The sequence below is a fragment of the Bos grunniens genome, chromosome 17, assembly GCF_055505025.1.
Source record: "Bos grunniens cultivar Pamir isolate PY7600 chromosome 17, Bosgru_T2T1.0, whole genome shotgun sequence".
Lineage (NCBI taxonomy): Eukaryota > Metazoa > Chordata > Mammalia > Artiodactyla > Bovidae > Bos > Bos grunniens.
Window position 1 is genome coordinate 67248704 of NC_141181.1, and position 22130 is coordinate 67270833.

Below are 22130 nucleotides of genomic sequence, written 5' to 3' on the forward strand. Positions count from 1 at the left end.
CTGGGTGTTTAAAAATCATTGGTTGAAAGAAGAAGAGAGAAGGGGGGGGGGAAGAAAACAGGATGGAAAGATGGAAGGAAGGAGCCAGGCAAGTTAGGAAAGGGGAGAGGGAGGGAGGGAGGGAGATTAGAAGAACTGGTGTTTCACAAACTCAGGTGGTTCCTGAACCTTTTTTTGCCACACACGTGTTTATTGCACTAAGAATGCCACTTGAGACAGAAAACAAAACCCACAGGCGGTGGCGGGCTGACCCTGTTACCGAGGGAAGTGACCAGCAGCAGTCATAGCCCCAGTCTAATTTAGCGCTAGTCGGTATACATACACCATCCAATTGATTCACTTAAAAAAAAAAAAATTCCAGCTTCTTACCTTCCCCCAGACAGCGGCAAGCTGATTACATGCACGAACTGGGCACCACATGGCACCATGTCATGGTTTTGCAGCCACAGCCAGGCCTGAAGTCTGCTGTTGGCACCTCAAACCCACCCGGGTGGTTGCTCAGCCCGTCTGCCTCCTGCGCCGAGAGCCGCGGGTCCTCCAAGCACCAGCAGAACAGCCGGGCCAGGCTGCAAAGCCCGCGGTAGCACCCTAGATCTGCATGAAAACATATGGATCTGAGAGGTGTGGGAGTCTGTCTTTTTTAAATTGCATCAAACCCTTCCCTTGCCTTGAGAGCGCTACATTTTTCAAAGCCACCGAACCCGGTGCCAGGCTGCAGTTTGCCTTTCCCGTTCACCTGCCTTCAGAGAGCTGAAAAATAATGAACCTCCCCCCCCACCTCCCCTCCAGCCTGCAAAAGGCAGAAGGAAAACAAGCAGCCGCCTTCTTCCTAACCATTTAACATGTCTTGACGCCTTCTTTTCCCCCAAAGAAGGAACTGGCTTTTTTTTAATTCATCTTTTTGCAAGAGGTGTTTGCAGCGTGCAGATCAAACCCCTTTATTCCCAGTTTCTTGTAGGTGCCTGTGTTCTAGGACTTCAGAATGCCACACAGGGAAGGCAAGGCTGGGTCCTGTGGAAAACAAGACAAGGCTTGTGGATGGGGTTTCCATTCACCCATTCATTCATTCATTCACCGAGTTCCTACCCAGGGCCTGGCTCTGTGTCCTGGGCACCAGGAACATGGACGCGTGTTGCAATGAAGCCAGCTTCAAGGACTCCACCCTTCAACTTGCAGGTGTGAACCCTGGTTTATCTTCTAACAGGAAAGCTAACTGAAAAGCTCCATTAGCAAAGGCAAGCCCAAAGAACCGTTTGAATGCTTGTAGGGAAAAATTGGAGGAGGAGATGAGGGTGGGGGGCAAGGAGCAGAAGCACCAGGCATGTTTGATTCAGGCCTCACCTTTTACCTGGCAAGTAGGAACGAATATTCCCATTTTACAGCCCTTGCCAATGGGAAAACTGAGGCCTGGAGAGATGAACAGGCAGGAGTAAGCTCACGCAGCAGGAAGGTGGGCATGGATCCTCACGTGGGTCAGTAAATGGCCAAGACCACAAGTTCACAGCAGGATGGGGTGGGGTGTGAAGGGGGGTCCCCAGCTTCATCTCATTTTGCTCCTAAGGACTGGAGTCATGCAGTCCCACGAGGAGGGTAGAGTAGGTTTTCTCATTGTCCCTGTTTTGCAAATGAGGATATTTAGGCTCAGAGAGGCTCTCAATTTGCTTAAGGTCACACAGCAGAAAGAAAACCTACCCCTGGATTCGTTTCAACGCTCCCTCCAACTCATGTTTCCATCTCTCTCTCTCTTTCACACACACACACACACACACACACACGAGTCAGTTCAGCTTCATTCCACCCACAGCAGCCTGAGGACACTTTGAGCCCCAAGTGTGGCTTTTTCCAACAAAGCCAGCCCTCAATTATTGGGAAGTGCTTCCCCCCAGCCATTATGGATCCATCGGAGATAAATAAATAAAGCTGGGGCTGGACTCTCTGGTGATGGGATGACAGGAGTGGATGCAGAGGAGGTCAGATGGCTCTGCAGTGGCACCGGTGAGAACACACACCCTTTCCTGGTGGCTCGTGGGGTTTAGGCAACACGGCACGGGGAAGCCGGCAGAAGTGCCTGTCACTGAATCTGCAAGGAACTCAGCCTTCCCCATTCCTTCCTGTCCATTTGCTCCCGTTACTTTTTTGTTACAGCAGCGCTGTCTCTTGGATGGTGCAGGGGAGATGAAGGCGATGGGGATGGTGGGAGGACACATGTTTCAAAGTCACGTGAGGCTGGAAAAAACAGTGTTGAGGAAAGACAGGCGCTATATCAGGGTCAGGTCAGCAGAGGACTCTACCTATACAGGTCTCTGTCGAAAAAACCCAGATAATCCGTCTTGCCTTGGGTTGTCCCCGGCTGTCATCTCCCCTCCCCCACTGCTCCTCTACCTGTTATTTTTGTTTTAAATGGAGAGTAGGCGCCTTGAAACAGAAACATTGCCTCCAAATCTGGGAGAAGCGGATAAGAGGCCAGTCTGGTAATTTCATGGGTGACAAGAGAAACAGCTTATGCGACTGACTGACAGTTGCCATGTAGGAAACAGAACCTTCTGGAAGGGCTCCTGGGCTGGCTGGGAAAGGGGTGGGGTGGAGGCTGAGAGCTCTTTGAAGGAGGGGGTGGTGGCGACTGGGGGGGAGGGGAAGAGACCCTGTGGCCCTGTCACCCCTGCCCGCAATCTGTGGGGTCTTCACCACCTCATCAGACATTCGAGCTGACAGCGGTGCGAAATTGAAATTGTGGAGTTGATTAAATGATGTATTTAAGGCTTCATAAAAGGAGCGGGTGGGGTGGGGGTCGGGGTGGGGGGGCGGATGGAGAGTTGGAGAGATGAAGGAAGAGGGAGCGAGATGAGGAGGTAGGGGGTGTGGGGGATGGAGAGACACAGAGAGAGGCGAGAAAGATGGGGAGAGAGGCTGCAGGCAGCAGAGGGTGGAAGGGGCCCAGTGAAGTGGGGTGGGGGGCGGGGATGTGTTCCCTCCCTCCCCTGCAGTGGGGGGAGGGTTTATCTCACCAGGAGCAGCAGGCTCAGTCACTGATCTAATCAAATTATTCAGCATTAAAAAACTGCCAAGACATTCCAGTACTTTAGCTTCCAGAGCCCCAGCTGGGATCAAATGCTAATCAACATTGCAGCGATATTTATTCCCACTGTCAGGCTGCTGCGTGTTTGTTTTCCGAGGCCTGCATACTAAAACCGAGGAGGCGAGATGGCTCTGGCCGGTGGCAAGGGGCTGAGGAGCCAGGGCCGGTCAGAAGGAGGTCGGGGTCTGGGTGGGTGCAGGCAGGAGAGGGAGGGAGCCACCAGAAGCACCCATGGAGCAGGGGAAGTGGCCTCTAAACAGCTCCTCCTGGGCGCAAGCCTCATGTCCTGGACAGCCTTGCATCCGCCCACCTCCACTCTCAGGAGTCCCATGTCAGGGTGAGTCAGCTGCCAGTTTGGACTCAGAGAGACCTGCCCTGCAACTCGGGCTCTGTGACCCCTGGCAGGTGGCTTACCCTCTCCGAACTTCCTTCCATTCCCGCCTCTGTCACATGAGGCCCTGAAACCCCTCCAACCGTCAGGATTCAGATTGGATGACAGGGAGGTGATACAAGAAGCAGGAGCTGATTGCAGAGCTCAGCTTTGGCTGAATGACTTTGCCCGCGGGACTTCGCCTCTCTGTGCCTCAGTTTCTTCTTTTATAAAGCGGGGGATGTCAAGAGTGCCAATCCCATGGGGTTATCTATTGCGACATGTAAGGGAGTTATTAGACAGAAAGCATACGGGACGCCCTCAATGGATGTTAAGAATAACTATCAGCTCTTAACATTCTCGCAAGCGTTGGGTGAAATAACACATGGAGAATTTAGCAGGGGTACTGGAATAGAGGAGGTTTGATGACGGTGGTAATCAAGATGAAAGGATGAATGAGCTAACGCTGTCACTGTTTAAAGGATGCTAAGCCCTTATCGCCCTTACTGCCCTTCCTTTTTGTCCTGCATCCCTCCCTGGATCTCCATCAGCAGGGCCTCCAGCCCAGGCAGAGAGGGTCCGACTTCCCAGGACGCCCCAGGGCCTTGGGGATTCCTTCTCTGCAGGGGCCGCAGAAGCCAGGAGGGGAGGAGGACTCAGCCCAGATTCTCCCCTGAACTTTGCGCCCCCCCTCCTGGGATCCCGCCCCTTGCCCATTCCCTGAAGGTCAGGGCAGCTCTGGATGGGGGTGGGGGGTGGGGGGAAGACTAATTAATTTCCTTTGTTTTTCAGAGTTTCATTTTTTAAATTACAGCCTTCCCTCCTCTCTAATAAATACTCAACAATTAAAGCTTTTTTTCCCAAAGTGTGATTTCAACATTTCAATGTCCCTCCCCTCCTGTCACCTTCGCTGCCATAAACAGATTCGTAAAAACTGCTTTTGACGCCCCAGCTGCCATTAGGCACTTAAAATCCCGTAATTATCATCCTATCATGGGCCTGTTAACGAGCAGTAAAAATAAGGCCATTGAATATGGTAATTTATTCGTAAATTAGCCTAATGAGAATAGGTTTCAGACACTGTTTACTTGCGGGCTGCCTACGCCTGGCCAAGGCAGCGGCGACGGGAGGAACGTGCCTGGGAGGACGGCCTGGCGTGGGCAGTGAGCCCACCAGGTGATGGTGTCCCCCCGACCCCACCCACCCTCCATGGCTCTGCACCCAGGTCTTTGAGTCTCGTTCCCTCCATCAAGGCAGTTCCTGGCTCCTGTGGGCTATGGGACAAGTGACAGCCCTGCCTGTCCCCCCCACCAGGCTCAAGAGAGAAAGACTTGGCCTTTGCATGCATGTCAGGGCTTGTGGTCAGTGCTGACTGCAGCTGGGAAACCCTTAGGCGCTGGGGGACCTTGGGCAAATCATCGTGTAGTCCTCGGTCTTCTCATCTGTAAAATCGGATGAATGTGTCAGCTAATGGAGCCATTAAATATTTAATTGGGGTATGTGTAAATGCTTAAAACAGTGCCTGGCATATGGTAGGTGCTTTATACACATAATTATGGTCATTATGGGCTTCCCTGGTGGCTCAGATGGTAGACAATCCACCTTCCATGCAGGAGATGTGGGTTCAGTCCCTGGGTTGGGAAGATTCCTTGGGGAAGGGAGCGGCTATCCACTCCAGTATTCTTGCCTGGAGAATCCCATGGACAGAGGAGCCTGGCAGGACTACAGTCCATGAGGTTGCAAAGAGTCGGACACAACTAACACTTTCATTTCCCTTGACTTCTTGGTGATTATAAATATTAGGGCATCAGCAAATATAATCCAGAACTGACTGCTTGCCCTTAGAATGTATCCCTACTATTTATTACTGATTGAATCCAGCAAAAGCCAGTCTGCCTGGAATTACAGAATGTGACCTTATTCAAAAATAGGGTAATAATAAATATGAGGTCACACTAGATTAGAAAGTGAAAGTGTTCGTTGCTCAGTCATGTCTGGCTCTTTGCGACCCCGAGGGCTGTAGCCCACCAGGCTCCTCAGTCCCTGGGATTCTCCAGGCAAGAATAGTGGAGTGGGTTGCCATTCCCTTCTCCAGGGGATCTTCCTGACCCAGGGATTGAACCCAGGGCTCCTTCATTGCAGGCAAATTCTTGACCGTCTGAACCACTAGTGAAGTCCCCTATAGTAGATTAGATAAGGGCCCTAGACGGTAAGATAAGCGCACAGTCAAGGACTCGGGGTTCGTGCTAGATTAGAGTGAGCTGTGAGCCCTTGACTGGTGCCCTTATTAGAAGGAGAGGAAGCACACAGAGCCCAGAAAAGGAGACAGAGGCTGGAGGGACGTGGTCACAAGCCAAGGCGTACCTGGGGCCACTAGAAGCTGGAAGAGGCCGGGAGGCTTCTCCACTAGCAAAGTGGGAGTCAGTGATGAGGGCAAGATTTGGGCCTGGATACCTGGGAGAATGGAGGTACGGTTTCCTGAGGTTTGGCATTGGCTGAAATGTGGGCTGAGAAAGAGCCTGGAGTCAGAGCCACATCATAAGCCCAACCTCTAACTTTCAGTCAAGTTCCCCGAGGGCAGGAACCCTGTCCGCTCAGCTTGCCATAGCATATTTGTTGAACAGATATCCAACCTTGGAGTGTAGTTGGGTTTCTTCTCAACAGTAATGGAACGTTTAATTCAGAGGAGGGACAGCCTGAGCAAATTAATACAGGGAAAGGGTTAGAGGGGGTTGTGATGGAAGCAAAGGGGTGACCCTGCGAGGCAGTTTCATTCATTGCCCAGAAGGAATAAATAAAAGGATGCAAGGAGAAAGGATGCCAAGTACCGCTGTTCAGGTTGCTGACAGCATAAGGGCCTTGCAGAGTCACAGACCCTGGGGCAGGGCTTGAGGAAGGGGTTTCCTTTTTCCGGGTGTCCTGTGTGGACTGTGTCTGCCACGATAGGAAGCAACCCCTGTTTCTGATCCTGCTGGTCTGGAACTCGATGCAGTAACCGACTACTACAGGAGGCTGTGCCCAATGGCCCTGGACTCTGAGGGGGTCACCTGTCTCTCCACCCTCAGGAACCCTGGCACCTAGCGTCTCTGCTCAGTGGGGAAGCTGACCCAGCCCCGCTCACAGGGAAGGCAGCGCCTTTGGGACCTCGGCTGAACCCAGCCTTTTGGATGACTCAAGATCTTTGCTCCCTGGAGCATCCCAGGTCTCACAGAGCCATCGTTGCTCTATTTCTAGGTCTGCAGCTCATTCCCCCTTCTCCCCTCTCTCCCCCCTCTCCTCCTTTCCCCCAGCCCCCTGACCCCAACCCAGGTTCGGGTTCCCATGCATCCTCTGCTGTGCAGCACAAGTGCCAGGTGTGTGCAAACCCACCTTCTCTGGAACACCTCGCCATAGCCCTGACCCTCACCTCCTCACGAAAAAGAGAAATGGGTCTCAGAGACACGCAGTGACTTATCTGAGGTCACACAGCCCAGAGCGGGCAGAGCCATGGCTCAAACTGGTATCTGCTTTCAGAGATTTCCCTCTGACGGTGGCCATCAGTCAGGAAGGACCACCCATTCAAACACTACCCCTGCAGCCATGCAAGGAGGATGGGGCCCCACCTAGGTTTCTATTTGCTCCTCAGGGTGCATGTTTTAGCTGATGCTTTGCTCACACCTCAGCTCAGAAAATGTCCCAATGAGGATGGAGCATGAGCAGTCAGATCCTGGATTAGATCTCTTCTCAAAACCAGAGGAGACGTGTGGCTTTGCCTTCCAAATCCATAGCTTAAACCCCCATCTGTGCAGGTCCATATAGAAACCTGGACCCCCAGGCAACATTTAAAAAAAATAGCACAGGCTTTGCCCAAAGCAGCCCCATAAAGCCCCTTTGTGGCCCTGTCGCCTCGACTTCTGCTGGGGACCTGGGCCATTTTTCTTCTATCCCCTGACAGAGGCTGCGAGTTTTCACGGGCAATGGTGATGAGGTTTCCAACCGACTTTTGACCAAGCGGATTTCCAACTGCATTTGAAAAGGAAAATATCTTTCCAATGTACCAAATAATGAAAAATGACTGGGCGAGTTTATAGCTGTTGATTTAGCCACCAGACTCCCCCCTTACCCCGCCAGCCCTGACTCTGGTTCTCGGGAGGTTTTCATCGAGCATTAATTCACTCTCTTTCTCGGCACTCAAAGAAATAGGCCCTTCCGAATCCATTCGGCAGTGCATTAGCTTCAAGGCCTGTTGGAAATGGTTTAGCATCTGCTCTTAATAGACATCGCAGTGAACGAGATGGGCAAGGACTGAACGAGGACACACGAGGAGACAAACATCAGCTCTCGGGGCAGGGGTTGGGTCTGGGGGGCACCCACGGCACAAGGACTGGAGGCCCTCAGGGTGGAGCAAAGCCACACTTGAGCCCTTCAACCTACCCATGAAGCCACAAGAAAAGGTTGCCCTATTGTGTCGCACCTTTAGATAATGCAGAGAGAGCTTTTAAAAATCAAGATGCCCGATGCTGAAATTTAATGAAACATGGAGGGTTCCCATAATACTCTCTGCCCCCACAGATGCATAACCTTTCCCACTATCAACATCCCGCCTCAGAATAGAATACTTTTTACAATTGATAAGCCTACAGTGGTACCTAATTATCACCCGAAGTCCGTAGTTCAAATTAAGATTCACTCTTGATGTTTGTACAGTCTATGGATTTGGAAAAACTTATAATGATATACCCATTCTTATCATCCCATACAGATTATTTTCACTGCCCTAAAAACCGTCTGTGCTCTTCCTGTTTATTACTCCTTCTCTTTTAATCCATGGCAACCACTGATCTTTTTATTGTCTCCATAAGTTTTTTTCCTTTTCAGAATGTTAAACAGTTGGAATCATATGGTATATAGTCTTTTCCTATTGACTTCTTTCACGTATAAATATACATCTAAGGGGTTTTTTTCATATTTTTTTCATGGCTTGATAACTTGTTTGTTTAGTGCCGAATAATACTCTACTCTGTGGATGTACCAAAGTTTATTTATCTCTTCAACTACAAAGAGAATCTTGGGTTGCTTCCTCTTTTAAATTTTTTTTTATTGGAGTATAGTTGATTTTTGTGTTATCTTGGTTACGTCCAAGTTTGGGGGGATTATGAATAAAAGTGCTATAAATACATTTTTTAAAAAAGATGCCTAATGCAGATGAATCCTAGCCAAACCCCTGATCAGTTATGTCAGAATCTCCGGAAAGGATCCAGGAATCAGAGTTTTGTTTGGTTTTTAATTCCTGCAGGTGGTTCCGCTGTGCAACCAAAATGGAGAACCAGTGAGCGAGGCTGCTGGACCAGCGGTTCTCAGAGTGAGTCCCCACACCAGCAGCACCACCACCACCTGGGACCTTGTTAGAAATGCAGATTCCTGGGCCCTCCTCCTGTCCAGACCTGCCTTAGGTGACTGACCTCATCACACACTTCTGGTGTGGTCTGTCATGTTTCAAGAGATTCACATGTTGGAACAAGTTCGGGGGCCGCTGAGCTGGCCCTTGTCAGAGTAGGGAATGTATATTTACATATACATGGATCTCTTGGCCAACAATCCATTCATTCACTCACTCACTCATTCTGCCAGTTGCTCATGGCTTTGCCATACTGATCGTCCTTCCTAGGAGCCTAACACAGGGCCAGGTATTGGGCATCCAGTGATAAGGCAGATGTGGATTTTTGCATTCGAGGAGCTTTCAGTCTCCATGTGGAATTTCCCAGATAATAAAGGCAAAGGTGAAGATTGTCAAAGTTAGGGAAGGGTTTGACCTGAGCTTTCAGAGAACAGCCTGTTTCCCTCTGCTCTCTGCCTGCGTGCATCCCCTGTGAGCGGCTAGCATCACTGCTGAGAAATTCACGTGTGCGTTTTCCTACTGGGGCTTCCCAGGTGGCGCTGGTGGTAAAGAACCCACCTGCCAATGCAGGAGACATAGAGATGTGAGTTCGATCCTGGGTTGGGAAGATCCTCTGGAGGAGCACATGGAAGCCCACTCCAGTATTCTTGCCTGGAGAATCCCATGGACAGAGGAGCCTGATGGGCTACAGTCCCCAGGGTCGCAAAGAGTCAGAAGCAACTTAGCACGCATGCACATTCTCTTAATGACCCAGAGCAGACCATTCTTGTTGAAAGGTCCTTGGGTGACAAATAGCAGCGTGGTTCTTTCCAACCTGGCCAGGGACCAGTCAGTTTCCTTCATCCCTTATAGATGCAGAAAAATGCATGAGTCAAGACTGTGGACTCTGTGCCGAGCAGCCTGGATTTGCATCAGGTTTGTAGAACTCCTAGCTGGTTGCCTTGATCAAGTTGCCTCTTTTCTGTGCACCTCAGTTTCTTGATCTGTCAAATGGGAGTAAAAACACTATCAACCTCATTGTGTTGTTATAAGAATTAATGAAAATTGGCAGAGCACTTAGAACAATGTCTGGAACACAAGTCTTGTTAGGTCTTTGTTAGCTAAATCACAAAGCTTACTTTTGAAACAGTTACTAGAAAATAAAATCCATTTTAAAACCAGATTGCTTTGCTTGTTCCATGATTGCCATAGGGGATTCATTTTACAAAGCGAATAACATGGGTAGCTGTGTGTTGAATTTGCTAAGAGTGAAGGAGTCATGCTGCCGGCTTCTGACAGGGGCAGGGAGGGAACTTTGCTAGGAGGTATGGCAGGTTGTTGTGGAACACCTGTCTCTGAAGGGTCTGGAAGTTCCTTGAACTCCCTGATTTTGCCTCCATGCCCATCTGTCTTTTTCCTTCCTTTGCCCCCAAAGTCCTTGCAACACTGGGAGGTGAGAAGGTGTTTCAGCTAAGACCTAGTAAGGGACAACATGTCCTGCTTTCTTAACATCTCAGGATGGAAAACATTAAGAACTTTTCTGAATCCACAAGCCATGCCTGCTGTGAAAAAAAAAAATGTCTTCCCTGTACATCTCTCTTCACTTCCTGTACCTTTCCCTCCACTTCCTGCTCCACAGGAAGTGTTGAAACAGGAAGTGATCACCTCCCATCTCTTGGGCATCTTGGCCAAGGTGCTGTAAACATAAACACTCCCCTCAGCTGAGTGCTGGGCAAGGGCCACCCCTCACTGCCTCACACCCAGCGACCTGGGACCACCTCTGAGTACAGCCCAGTGGATGATCTCAAAGTTTTCACAATTATTACAGGTGTCAACAGGATGGAAATTAAGCCAGAAGCTGTGCTGAGATTCTGCCGTCAGGATCCAAAAAGGAGCATTCGGCTTCCCAGCATTTCTTGCCAAAGATGATCTCAGATTCATCTGTTCCCATTCACAGTGAGCAAAGGCCTTGATTTAATAAGGGTGTGGCTCCCCTTCTCCTGTTCCTGAAACGGGGCTGGGTGTGGGGATGTTGATGGTCAGAACTGGGGCGAATCCGGAGTAAAGTGTCCTCATGTTGGCAGCTGGCGACGTCTGCTACCTACAAGGGTTTTGGCATCTCTCCTTGTGTGGCTCTCCTCTCACACAATCAGATCTCTCCTGAGGGCATCTGTCTGCTCCCATCTCCACTGACTCATTTATTATTATTTTTCTTAAGGTTGAACATTTATTCTGGGAATGCAGAGTTGAATGAGACACAGCCCTGTCTCGCGGAGCTCACAGCTGGAACACAGGATGGGGGCAAGTGAACAAATAAACAGACAGTTAAACACGGTGGTAGGAAGCGTGACACTGGAGGCAGGGGCACGCAACAGCATGAGAAGAGACATTAACACAGCCTGGAGAACTAGGGAAGGTTGCGTGCGCAGAGGGGATCCAGCAGAGCGTCTCTCTCGGAACCTCCCTGCACCCCTCGAATCTTATCAATTCAGTGTGCCAGCTGCTGCAGGCATCTTTGGGTCTGAGGGGTTGTTCCAGAGATCCACGGCATAGGTTACAAGTACTCAAGAGTTAATTCATCAACCCCAACACAGAACAGCCCTAATTCTCTGGAGATGGTACGTTAATACCCAAGCTCCCTCACTCGTCCTGTGAGATGACGCTGAAGCTTGTGTTTTATGGTGTTTTCTAGACTTTCTCGGCAGGATCAAGCTCCAGCCACCCTCTGTGATAGCTGGCTCTATGATATACCCTTTTGACCTGCCTCAGTTGCTCATTCCCCTGTGTGAACACCTTGGGGTCCCTTTCCCAAAACACTCCCTGCTGTTGAATCCTCCATGTTGGCTTCTGGGGATATCCAAACTAAGTGTGCGGGGAGGAGAGCAATGTGGTCAGGCCTGGGTTTCTGAGAAGAGTTGCTCTGTTAATGCACGCGGCTGGGAGGAGTCTCCGAGTGGACAGGTGAGACGAGACAGCAGGTTATGATCTGCCTGGACACCAGGATGCAGCCTGACCTTCCAGACCTGGAAATGCTGTGAATTTCCCCCCTCTGTGTCCCAGAGGGCATTCCTTTCCTCCTTAAACCTCACAATCCCCAGGAGGCAGTTTCTGCCGATGGAAACCCTGAGGTCTGGGGTTAGGGAGCCGGTGACTGGCTCACGGTGACTCTGCCATCTCTGGGTAGAGACAGGATTGAGGCCAGGAAGACCCAGTATACGGGCAGCTGGACTGGCATGTTCTGAGACAGGAACTCTGGCCTGGAGAAGGGAGAGATCTACTCCGGGGGATGTCTGGACCCAGGACTCCTCAGAGTCTGGTGGGCCCTGACGCCGGCTCTATCCCACACGTGCCAAGGATGACAGTGGACATCCCCGGCTGCTATTCTCCGGTGTCCTTCACACGGCCAGGTCCCCAGCATGTTTCATGATTTAAAAGAAAAATTAACAGTTAAAGTGTGTGTAAAATTACCTGTTAATGTGTGTGTGTGTGTGTTAGTTGCTAAGTCATGTCCGACCCTTTGTGACCCCATGGACTGCAGCCCTCCAGGCTCCTCTGTCCATGGGATTCTCCAGGCGTGGTTACTGGAGTGGTTGCCATTTCCTTGTCCAAGGGAGCTTCCCGACTCAGGGATCGAACCCAGGTCTCCTGCATTGCAGGCGATTCTTTACCACGAGAGCCACCAGGGAATCCCCTAACGGTTAGTAGAGAAGAAGAAAGAAGGGGAGAGTAGAAAGAGGGGCAGGAAGGGAAGCAAAGAGGAAGGGAAAGAAATCTCAGAAGAGCCAGGGCCCCAGGCAAGTGAATTAGAATGAGAATGAGCAGGATTTTTTTTAATAGAAATAATGTTATTTATTTACTTTTGGCTGTGCTGGGTCTTTGTTGCTGCATGGACTTTTCTCTAGTTGAGGCAAGTGGGGGCTACTCTGTAGTTGCAGTGTGGGGGTTTCTCAGGGCGATGGCTTCTCTTGTTGCGGGGTGTGAGCTCTGGGGCACGTGGGATCAGTAGCTGTGGCTCACAGGCTTAGTTACCCCCGTGGCATGCGGAACCTTCCCAGACCAGGGGTTGAACCTGAGTCCTCTGCCTTGGCAGGTGGGCTTTTAACCACTGGACCACCAGGGAAGTCCACGAGCCAGTTCTTTATGCCTGGTTCCAAACTCCTGAGAACTTTGCGTCTGGTGACAGGTCCCTCCGTGTCTCGGTGTTTAGGATTTCTCATTTGCCCAGTGGGAGCCTGCTTAATTTATTCCTGAACAACACTAGCAGCAGCATCAGTGACACACAGTGCTTCTGCAGAGTCTGCTGCATGTCTGGCCCTGTTCTAAGCACTTTGTGATCTTGGTTCACTAGAGGCTCAAGATGACCCTGGGAGAGAGACGCTAAGCTAACGCCATGTCACGCTCACCCTAACCATGTCTCCTTTATACACTAGGACACAAGTGTGCTCACACCGCTTCTGCAGGGCCACAGGGCTCGGGGCGACTGCATTGGAAAATGAGCACAGGCCAGGGTTTGTGGCCACCGGGCCACACCATCTCTGCCTGCCCACCAGGCAGCAGGCTGATGGGGCCACTGGCAGCTAGATGGGAGGACACCTGCATGCGCCTGGCATGATGCTGAGCACATAGTAGGTGCTCAGGATCCACCCCTTGCCTGGCCCACTTGCTACAGTCTCCTAAGAGCCAGCCCTCTGAATAGTGGCTCAGACAGTATGGAGTCCACCTATAATGCAGGAGACCCAGGTTCGATCCCTGGATCGGGAAGATCCCTTGGAGCAGTGCATGGTAACCTACTCCAGTGTTCTTGCCTGGAGAATCCCATGGACAGAGGAGCCTGGTGGACTGCAGTCCATGGGGTCGCAAAGAGTCAGACACGACTAGGCACGCACCCCACTCCCAGGGCGTCTTTTAATTTTTTTCAAGATTTTTTTTTAATATGGACCATTTTTTAAAAAACCTTTATTGAATTTGTTACAATATTGCTTCTGTTTTACATTTGGGCTTTTTGGCCATGAGGCACGTGGCATCTTGGCTCCCCGCCCTGGAATTGATCACAAACCCACCCTGCACTGGAAGGCAAAAGTCTCAACTACTGGACTTAACCACTTACCCACTGCGCAGGGAAGTCCTGGGCATCTTGTAATTTAACCACAGCCTCGCTCTGTCCCTCTTAGGATGGCCAGTCCCAACAGGACCTCTGGCCTCGCACCCTGGCCAAGCAGTGGGGGCCCAGCATCCATTATCATTCCACTACCTGCCGATGGAAATTATAAGCACTTTGTGTCAACCCCAGCAGGCGTGCCGGGGGAAAGCGATTGAGGTCAGGGGAGGCAGACAGCCTACCCATCACGGCCGCCACGGCCATTCCTCACGCGGTGACATGCAATCTCCCGCCGAGGGTCACCTCTGGGGAAGCGATTCCTTCAAGCCCAGAACAAGTGCCAAATTGCAGCTTTGCCGAATAATCACGTGGAACACATTGAAAATAGCGGCCTCTGTAATGAATGGTTAACCAAAGCGGCCCCTTCCTCCAGCATAACCAAGAACATGGTCACTGTAAATACATTAACTTATTCGTGCTCATGGCCCAGGAGCCAGCTCCGCAGGCAGCAGAGCGCAAACCCCAGCCAGCCTGCGAGGGAGCAGACGGTGAGCGGGAGGAATTTGTCAGCCAGGAAGAGGAAGAGGTGAGCAGGCGCGCCCGGCATGGAAGAACCCACTGCTGGTCCCGAGGCCCGTCCCCGGGAGATCTCACTAGAAGGGGACTTGTGATTTTGCATGGTGCTGTCGCTCTGCACCCCATGGAATCTGTGAATCAAGACTGGATCGAGGAAAGAGGCGTCCGTGTGTCTTCCTGCTCACGTGGACATCAGTGGTGTGGCAACTCCAAACTCTGCTGGACAAGTGTGTTGGGGAGGGGCGTGGGGGAAGGGAGGAGAGAGAGAAAGACAGAGGGATGGGAAGGAAGGAAAGAGTGATGGTGAGAGGCAGAAACGTGAATGAGAAACAGGCGAGAGAATGGAGAAGTGGTTTGAAGATGGGAAGAAGGATGGCCAGAAAAAGCGATACGGAAAGGAAAGATTCTTTGTTATATTCTTTTCCATGATGGTTTATGGAAAAAACCATAAGTTGCTGTTCAGCGCAGGGAACTATACTTAATATCATACAGGATGTATAGTTCCCTGAGCTGAGCAGCGGGGCCTTGTTGTATGTCCATTCTCAATATATTAACAATAGTTTGTGTCTACCAACCCCACACTCCCAGTCCATCCCCCCACCTTCCCCTTGGCAGCCACAAGGTGTTCTGTGCCTCTAGGAGTCTGGCTCTGTTTTGCACGTAGGTTCACAGTGATAAACCATACTGGAGAAGAGTAGAGAGAATGTCAACACGTGTTTGACTGAATCACTTTGCTGTACAGCAGAGATTGGCACAACACTGTCAATCAACTATACTTCATTTAAGAAAACAAAATTTAAAAATAAAATAAATAAAATGAAAAAATCATGAAAGTTGCAAGATTTATATTACATGTATTTACTGCAATAAAAAGCAGACCTATTAAAGCATTTTATATTCCTTTTATAGAATATTTCTGTCAACTTTTCCCAATCTCAAAGTACAGGATTCGATGTATTTTTCCCATGTTATGGACTATTTGTCAAAATTATGGTCAGGGGTTATCAACATTGTCACCTTCAACTGCGAGTTAATCAGAGAACTGGTTAAATTGTATTATAATGTACCTTGTGATTGTCATTGATAAATATTAGGATTTCTTTATTTTTTCTAAACTTATTTTTAGCTGCAAAAAAAAAAATCCAGAAGGAAAACATGCTGGAGGGGATGGAAGAAGAGGATGGAGAGTCAGGCAACGTGCAGGGAAAGAGAAAGAGAGGTGGAGAGGGCAAAGGTCTGCTCTGCAAGGCGGGGTTTTGTTTCCACTGAGAGGAAACATCATTCTTTGTTATCAAAAGCCTTGAGTGACACCAGCAGACCCTCGGACCCCCTCTCCAACACAGCAGCACCCAGACCAGTGCGAGTATGCACATGCTGACTCACACACACTGACACGCAACCCATAGCCCATCCCTGCCCCCAACCCCCGCCCCAGCTCTGAAGGCAATTCAGTCCCAGAGCAGAAAGAGCAGTAAGTGGTCCTAGCTAAAGGAAACAGGCCAAAACCAGATGGGGGCTGCGTGGAGGGGAGGGGAGGGCGGAGGAGGCAGCCTGGGTCAGGGGCCCAGACAGGACAGAAATGCACGTGGAAGGAAAGAGAGCCTGGAGTGCCCTGGGGCACGGCTGGGGCTCCCAAGCCCCCGCCCAGACTTGTCCCCCTTCATCCCAGCATCAGGGTCCAATCTTAACGGGCCATGGCCCCCCAGTACCTAGAGAGGACTGTAGGACCCCAGCTCAAGAGGCAGGGACACCCCTGCAGAGAGCAGGCAGTCTGGGCCACGGTAGGCTCCCCAGAGTCTCCTTCTGAATTAGGTGGGCAGCTTCCGGCCAACCTTTAGCCCTTTAGCCTCACTCCCTCCCGCCGCCCCTGACACCTCTCACTAATTTGCCAAAATTAACAGATTTATGGCAGCGCATTGGTTTGGATGAACTTTTCATATGTACTTTGCGAGAGAAAAACATTTCCCTCTTCCCCGACTCACTGTTTGCCCATTAATACGCTCCACATTCGCTGGTGCTTAATGACTGTTCAAATTTTCTCTCTTCATCGAGAATGCTGTTGTTGTGATTAAGGGTGCCAGGGTTCTCGCAAGTACAAACACACCAAAACCATAAAAAGGGCAATTAATTCTTAAAAAAAAAAAAAAGATACAAGAGTGTGGGAGACAATGGATGCTCTGTTTACAGAAAAGCAAGAAAGAAAACAGATATTTGTCAGAAGTATCCTTACAGGGCAGTGATGTCCTCTGTAAACCATTGGAAAGGTATTGTCCAGCAGATACTTGGTCATCGAAAGGCTGGGTGTCAACGACTTGTGATTAAGCCCGACCCTAGGCTGGTCACTGGAGGGAACCACAGAAAATGGGTGGGAGGGGGAATATTCTAGCTAGAGTGGAAGTTCCACCTCTAGATAAGGCACCTACTTCCTCTGAACTTCAGTTTAGGGATTACATACTCAGTCATGTCTGACTCTTTGCGACTCCATGGACTGTAGCCAGCCAGGCTCCTCTGCCCATGGGATTTCCCAGGCAAGAATACTGGAGTGGGTTGCCATTTCCTTCTGCAGGGGATCTTCCGGACCCAGCGATCACACTCACACCTCTTATGTCTCCTGCATTGGCCAGCAGATTCTTTTTACCACTGCGTCACCTGGGGAACCTCAGTTTTCAGTTCAGTTGAGTTCAGTTGCTCAGTCGTGCCTGACTCTTTGGGACCCCATCAACTGCAGCACGCCTGGCCTCCCTGTCCATCACCAGCTCCCGGAATTTACCCAAATTCATGTCCATTGAGTCAGTGATGCCATCCAATCATCTCATCCTCTGTCGTCCCCTTCTCCTCCTGCCCTCAATATTTCCCAGCATCAGGGTCTTTTCAAATGAGTCAGTTCTTTGCATCAGGTGGCCAAAGTATTGGAGTTTCAGCTTCAACATCAGTCCTTCCAATGAACACCGAGGACTGATCTCCTTTAGGATGGACTGGTTGGATCTCCTTTCAGTTCAAGGGACTCTCAAGAGTCTTCTCCAACACCACAGTTCAAAAGTATCAATTCTTCGGCCCTCAGCTTTCTTTATAGTCCAACTCTCACATCCATACATGACTATTGGAAAAACCATAGCCTTGACTAGATGGACCTTTGTTGGCAAAGTAATGTCTCTGCTTTTTAATATACTGTCTAGGCCTAACCTCAGTTTATTCATCTGCAAAATGGGAAACTAAGCACCCCCCCCCACAAGATGGCTGTGATCATTCAAGAGGAAAATGTCTATCAAGGGCTTAGTTGGGTGCCTGGCACATAGGCGTACGAGAATGAGCTGGTTCCGTGTTCACTCGTGTGTTTATGGAACACCTCCTCTGGATCAAGCCCCAAGTGAGGTGCCAAGAAGGATGTACCAGTCCCTGCTTGTGTTGAGCTGATGATCTCTGAATGGGAGTCAGAAACTCTAAGCCCCTAAAACTGTGATGTTTCCTGTAGTGACCAATGCTCGCAGAAAACCACAACACAGTAAGCAAATGAAAATGTCCTGGTGGGCTCCGTCAGACTGTGGATGGTGGCGGGGATGGAGGTCTGGGTGGGGACAGGCAGGGGACTTGAGCACAGACCGAGCAGGGCAAAGGGTGAATGGTGAATTTTGTTGATATCTTTCTCAGTCACTTTCATCTTTCCTAAAAATACGCTTAGTAAGTCCCGAAAGAGCAGGGAGAGACAGTTGTACATAAGCAACTGAGACGTACTTCAGGAGTCAAAAAAAGAAAAAGGTCAGGACACACTCAGTGAATGCTCTATTTCAAAAATATGTATGTATATTCTGAGCACCTGCTATGTGCCAGGGGTTGTGCTTGGTTGTGGGGATACAGCCACAAGGAGAGCAGGCGTGGCTCCTGCCTCCTGGCGCTTGGAGCTGCGGGGCTGGGGTTCATACTGTAAGACATCCTCACAAACTCTGGCAGGGGCCTCCGTGAAGAGGCGTGAGCTCTGGGACCGGCAATAGGGGCCTGACCAGAAGTTGCAACGGAGGTGAACTTGGAAAGATGAGTAGGAGGTCAGGGGGTGGCGGGAGGTGCGAGAGGGAAGGGCATCCTCGAGGGAGGGAACAGCATGAGCATGGGCCAGGCTGGTGGGAAAACGAGACCCACGGGCTCCGGTTCAAGTGCCTGCCCCGCTGCCTCCCACCTGTGTGGCCTTGGGCAGATAACTTGGGATCTCTGAGCCTCACAGTTCTCACCTGTAAAGTGGGGCCTCGCTGAGACTCCACGGGGCTGTCCTGAGGACCTGAGGAAGGGAGGCATTTAGCAGAGTGAAGTCCTAAACCAAGCTGGGCTTCTTGCAGAACGATCGGATCTGGGGGTGGGGTGGGGTCCAGGCAGCGGTCCGGACACCCAGCATCCAGATCTTGTGCTGTCCCCTGTCCCGTGCTGACATCACCTCCTGTGATGTCCTGCACCAAGAATGAGGGGTCCCCATCGCTGTCTCAGGAAAATAACATTCAATCCGCAGAATGGACATTGCTCAAGTGCCCCCCAGGTGCCCACCAGTGGACTCAGGAGCTATGACCTGGTGCCAGTTTCGGTCAAGGTCAGCATGAGTGACTTATGTCCATCCAGTGACCACAGAAACAAATCCCAGATGGTTCTCCACATGCCCCTTCACTTAGCCAGTCACTGATTCCCCAGTCCAAGCTTCACCCTGTCCAGTTGGATCGGAGTCAGGTCACTTCCGCCTCCTTGGGAGGTGTCCCTGGCTGGCTTCCCTGGCAGCTCCATATTAGCTCTGCCCACGCCCCCTCCATCACCAGCTCTGCCCCGGTGTCATCTCTTCCTGACTCCAGGGTGATCCTGTGGTCCTTGCCTCTCTTCGCCTGACTCCGTCCTCAACTTCAGCCTCGCTGTCTCAGCTGCCCCTGTCTCACCTCCACTCTGACGTCTAAATGACACACACACTTAACACGATCAAAGCCAATCCTGACCACACCTGACCCACCCCCACCCTCTTCCACCACACCATGCCCTCCTTTCAGCAAAGAATGGTGCCAACCTTCTTCCATCCCCGTTTCAAGAAAAACCCTTGGCCTCACCCCGGATGCCTCTCTTTTGCTCACACTCCACATTGAGCTAGTACTCTTGGTTCCAACTTCATATTTGTCTGGAGTCCAGGCACATCTCACTAGCCTCAGAGCTACTACCTAAGCCAGGGCCATTGTCACCTCTTGACAGGGTTATTGCGGCAGCCCCCAAACACCTTGCTGTTTTCTGCATTACCGCCTTACCATAGTCTAACTGAAAGCTAAGACATACATCAGATCATGTTACTCCTCCCCTCCAGGCGCCCTCAATGCATCCTGGCTCCCTCAGAGTAGAAGCCTGCGTCCAGTTCTCCCATCACAGCCTCACTGGCATGGTTGGCCTCAGGGCCTTTGCACTTGCAGCCTGAAATGCTTCTCCCCAACGTGGCCACTCCCTCACCCTTTCCAGATCTCTCTGGACTGTCAGCTCAGAGAGGATGACAAAATTAAAACCCTCCCTAGACCCGGTTCCCCTATTGTATGGTCTACAGGGCACTTGGCCCCTTCTGACCTTCAGTATCTGTTCAGTCACTCATGGTCTCCTTCCTGCTCTCCACCTGAAGGCTGGGTTCTTGAGGTTTATTGGTTGTGGGGGGTGCCACTGAGTAAATATTTGTTGAATGGATGATGTCTGTGACTCAGTGATTGATTCACTGGCCCTTTGGATCTTAGAAAGATGGCAAGGCACAGCTTCTAGTGAGACCCAGAGTATCCCATCTCCAGGGGTCTGGCTTCCCCTGAGCTTGGCCGAGATGTGTAGAGGCTGACCAGAGAGGGAAAGAGGTGATGGAAAATCATGCTTCAGGCAGAACCCACGCAAATCCCAGCCGTGGGAACTCCCTCCAGGTACTTGATACTCGTGTTCTCATCCATAAAATGGAGCATGTTGGGGACTAAATTGTGTCCCCCTGTAAAGATATGCTGGCTTCCCCCAGTGACTTAAGTGGTAAAAAAAAAAAAGCCTGCAACACAGGAGACTCGGGTTTGATCCTTGGGTCAGGGAGATCCCCTAGAGTAGGATAATGGTGATCCACTCCAATATTCTCACCTGGAAAATCCTGTGGACAGAGGAATCTGGCAGGTTACTGTCCATGGGGTCACAGGGAACAGTTCACGACTGAGCAACTGAGTGCACACATAAGTCCTAACCTCTGGGAATGGGATTTTATTTGGAAATAGAGTTTTTTTTGCAGATATAAGTAGCTAAAAACTGAGGTCATACAGGGCTCAAGTGGGCCCTGAATCCGCTGGCTGATAAGTTTATAAAAAGGGGGAAATTTGGAAGCACACGCACGCAGAAGGCAGCGTGGGAAGAGGGAGACAGAGCTCGGAGGGGTGCTGCCTCAAGCCACGGACACCTGAGGCTACCAGAGACTGGAGGAGGCGAGGCACGATCCTCCCCTGGAGACCTCAGAGCAAACACGGCACTCCGGATGCCTTGGCTTTGTTCTTCTAGCCTGTAGAACCGTGAGACGAGATTCCCGCTATTTGGAGGCACCCAGTTGGCGGCATTTTGTTGCGACAGATACAGGACAGAAACGCAGAACGACACCCCCACGTTGCTAAGGTCTGCGGGATGCACTGAGGGCCCCCAAGGGCTCAGATCACAGCAGCCCTTCCCCGAGTGTCCCCTGGCCCCTCTGACATGCCGGACGCCACTTCTGCAAGCTCTGAGGAAAGGAAGGGGGTGGATGATGAGGAGGACGATGCTTGAGTGACAGGCTGAAGCTGCTGTCTGATCACAGGGTCCCCAAGATCTGGGCACACAGGGAACCCACAGAGTCTGGCAGCCGGCCCCTCTCACCTGCAAAGGGGCCAGATAAGCAGCAACCCTTGCGAGCCCTCAAATCTCCACTGAAATCTCTGCTCTGGACCCTCAGAACCACGCCTCCTTCTCAACAGCCCCAACAGAAACACAGCCAGATTCTCCATCAGATTCTGCTAAACAAACTCAGCCTATCCATCCACCGCACCCCCCTCCCCACCACCCACCACCGCAGCCCACCTCCACTGCCTTCATCCACTGACATTTGGACCCCAAAGCTAATTGCAGCGGCTTCATCTAAAAGGAAACCACAAACACACTCTCACCCACGTTTTATGACTTTATAACTCACCAAATAAACCTGATTCCTATAACCATAAAACAAAGCAGAAACGAGTTGGCCATGTACCAGCCAGGAGAAGTGGGGGGGGGAGGGGGTGGAAATTGCCGGAGGGGCCTCTTAGCTGCGGAGCCGAGGTTCTCTGTGTGGATTTCGGCGCCGCCGCCTCGCAGAAACTTAATATTCCAATCAGCACCCAAGCAAGGCATTAGAAGCCAAGGAGTGCATGAATGCCCCCATAGCTGGGGGAATATTACTCACCAGGTCATGGTCGGCTGCGTAAAATACAACCCTCATATATCATTATAACTGCCAGCCAACGACAGTTATAATTGAGACGGCAATAACTAGGAGAGAGTTCTTTAATTTAACATCCAATTATTACAAGTTATCACTTCTTAATAAATGTAATATAACAGACAATCAATGTTGCATGCGACGGCCCAGACTGCAATGGGATGGGAAATTTATATCCTGGGGAAAAAAATA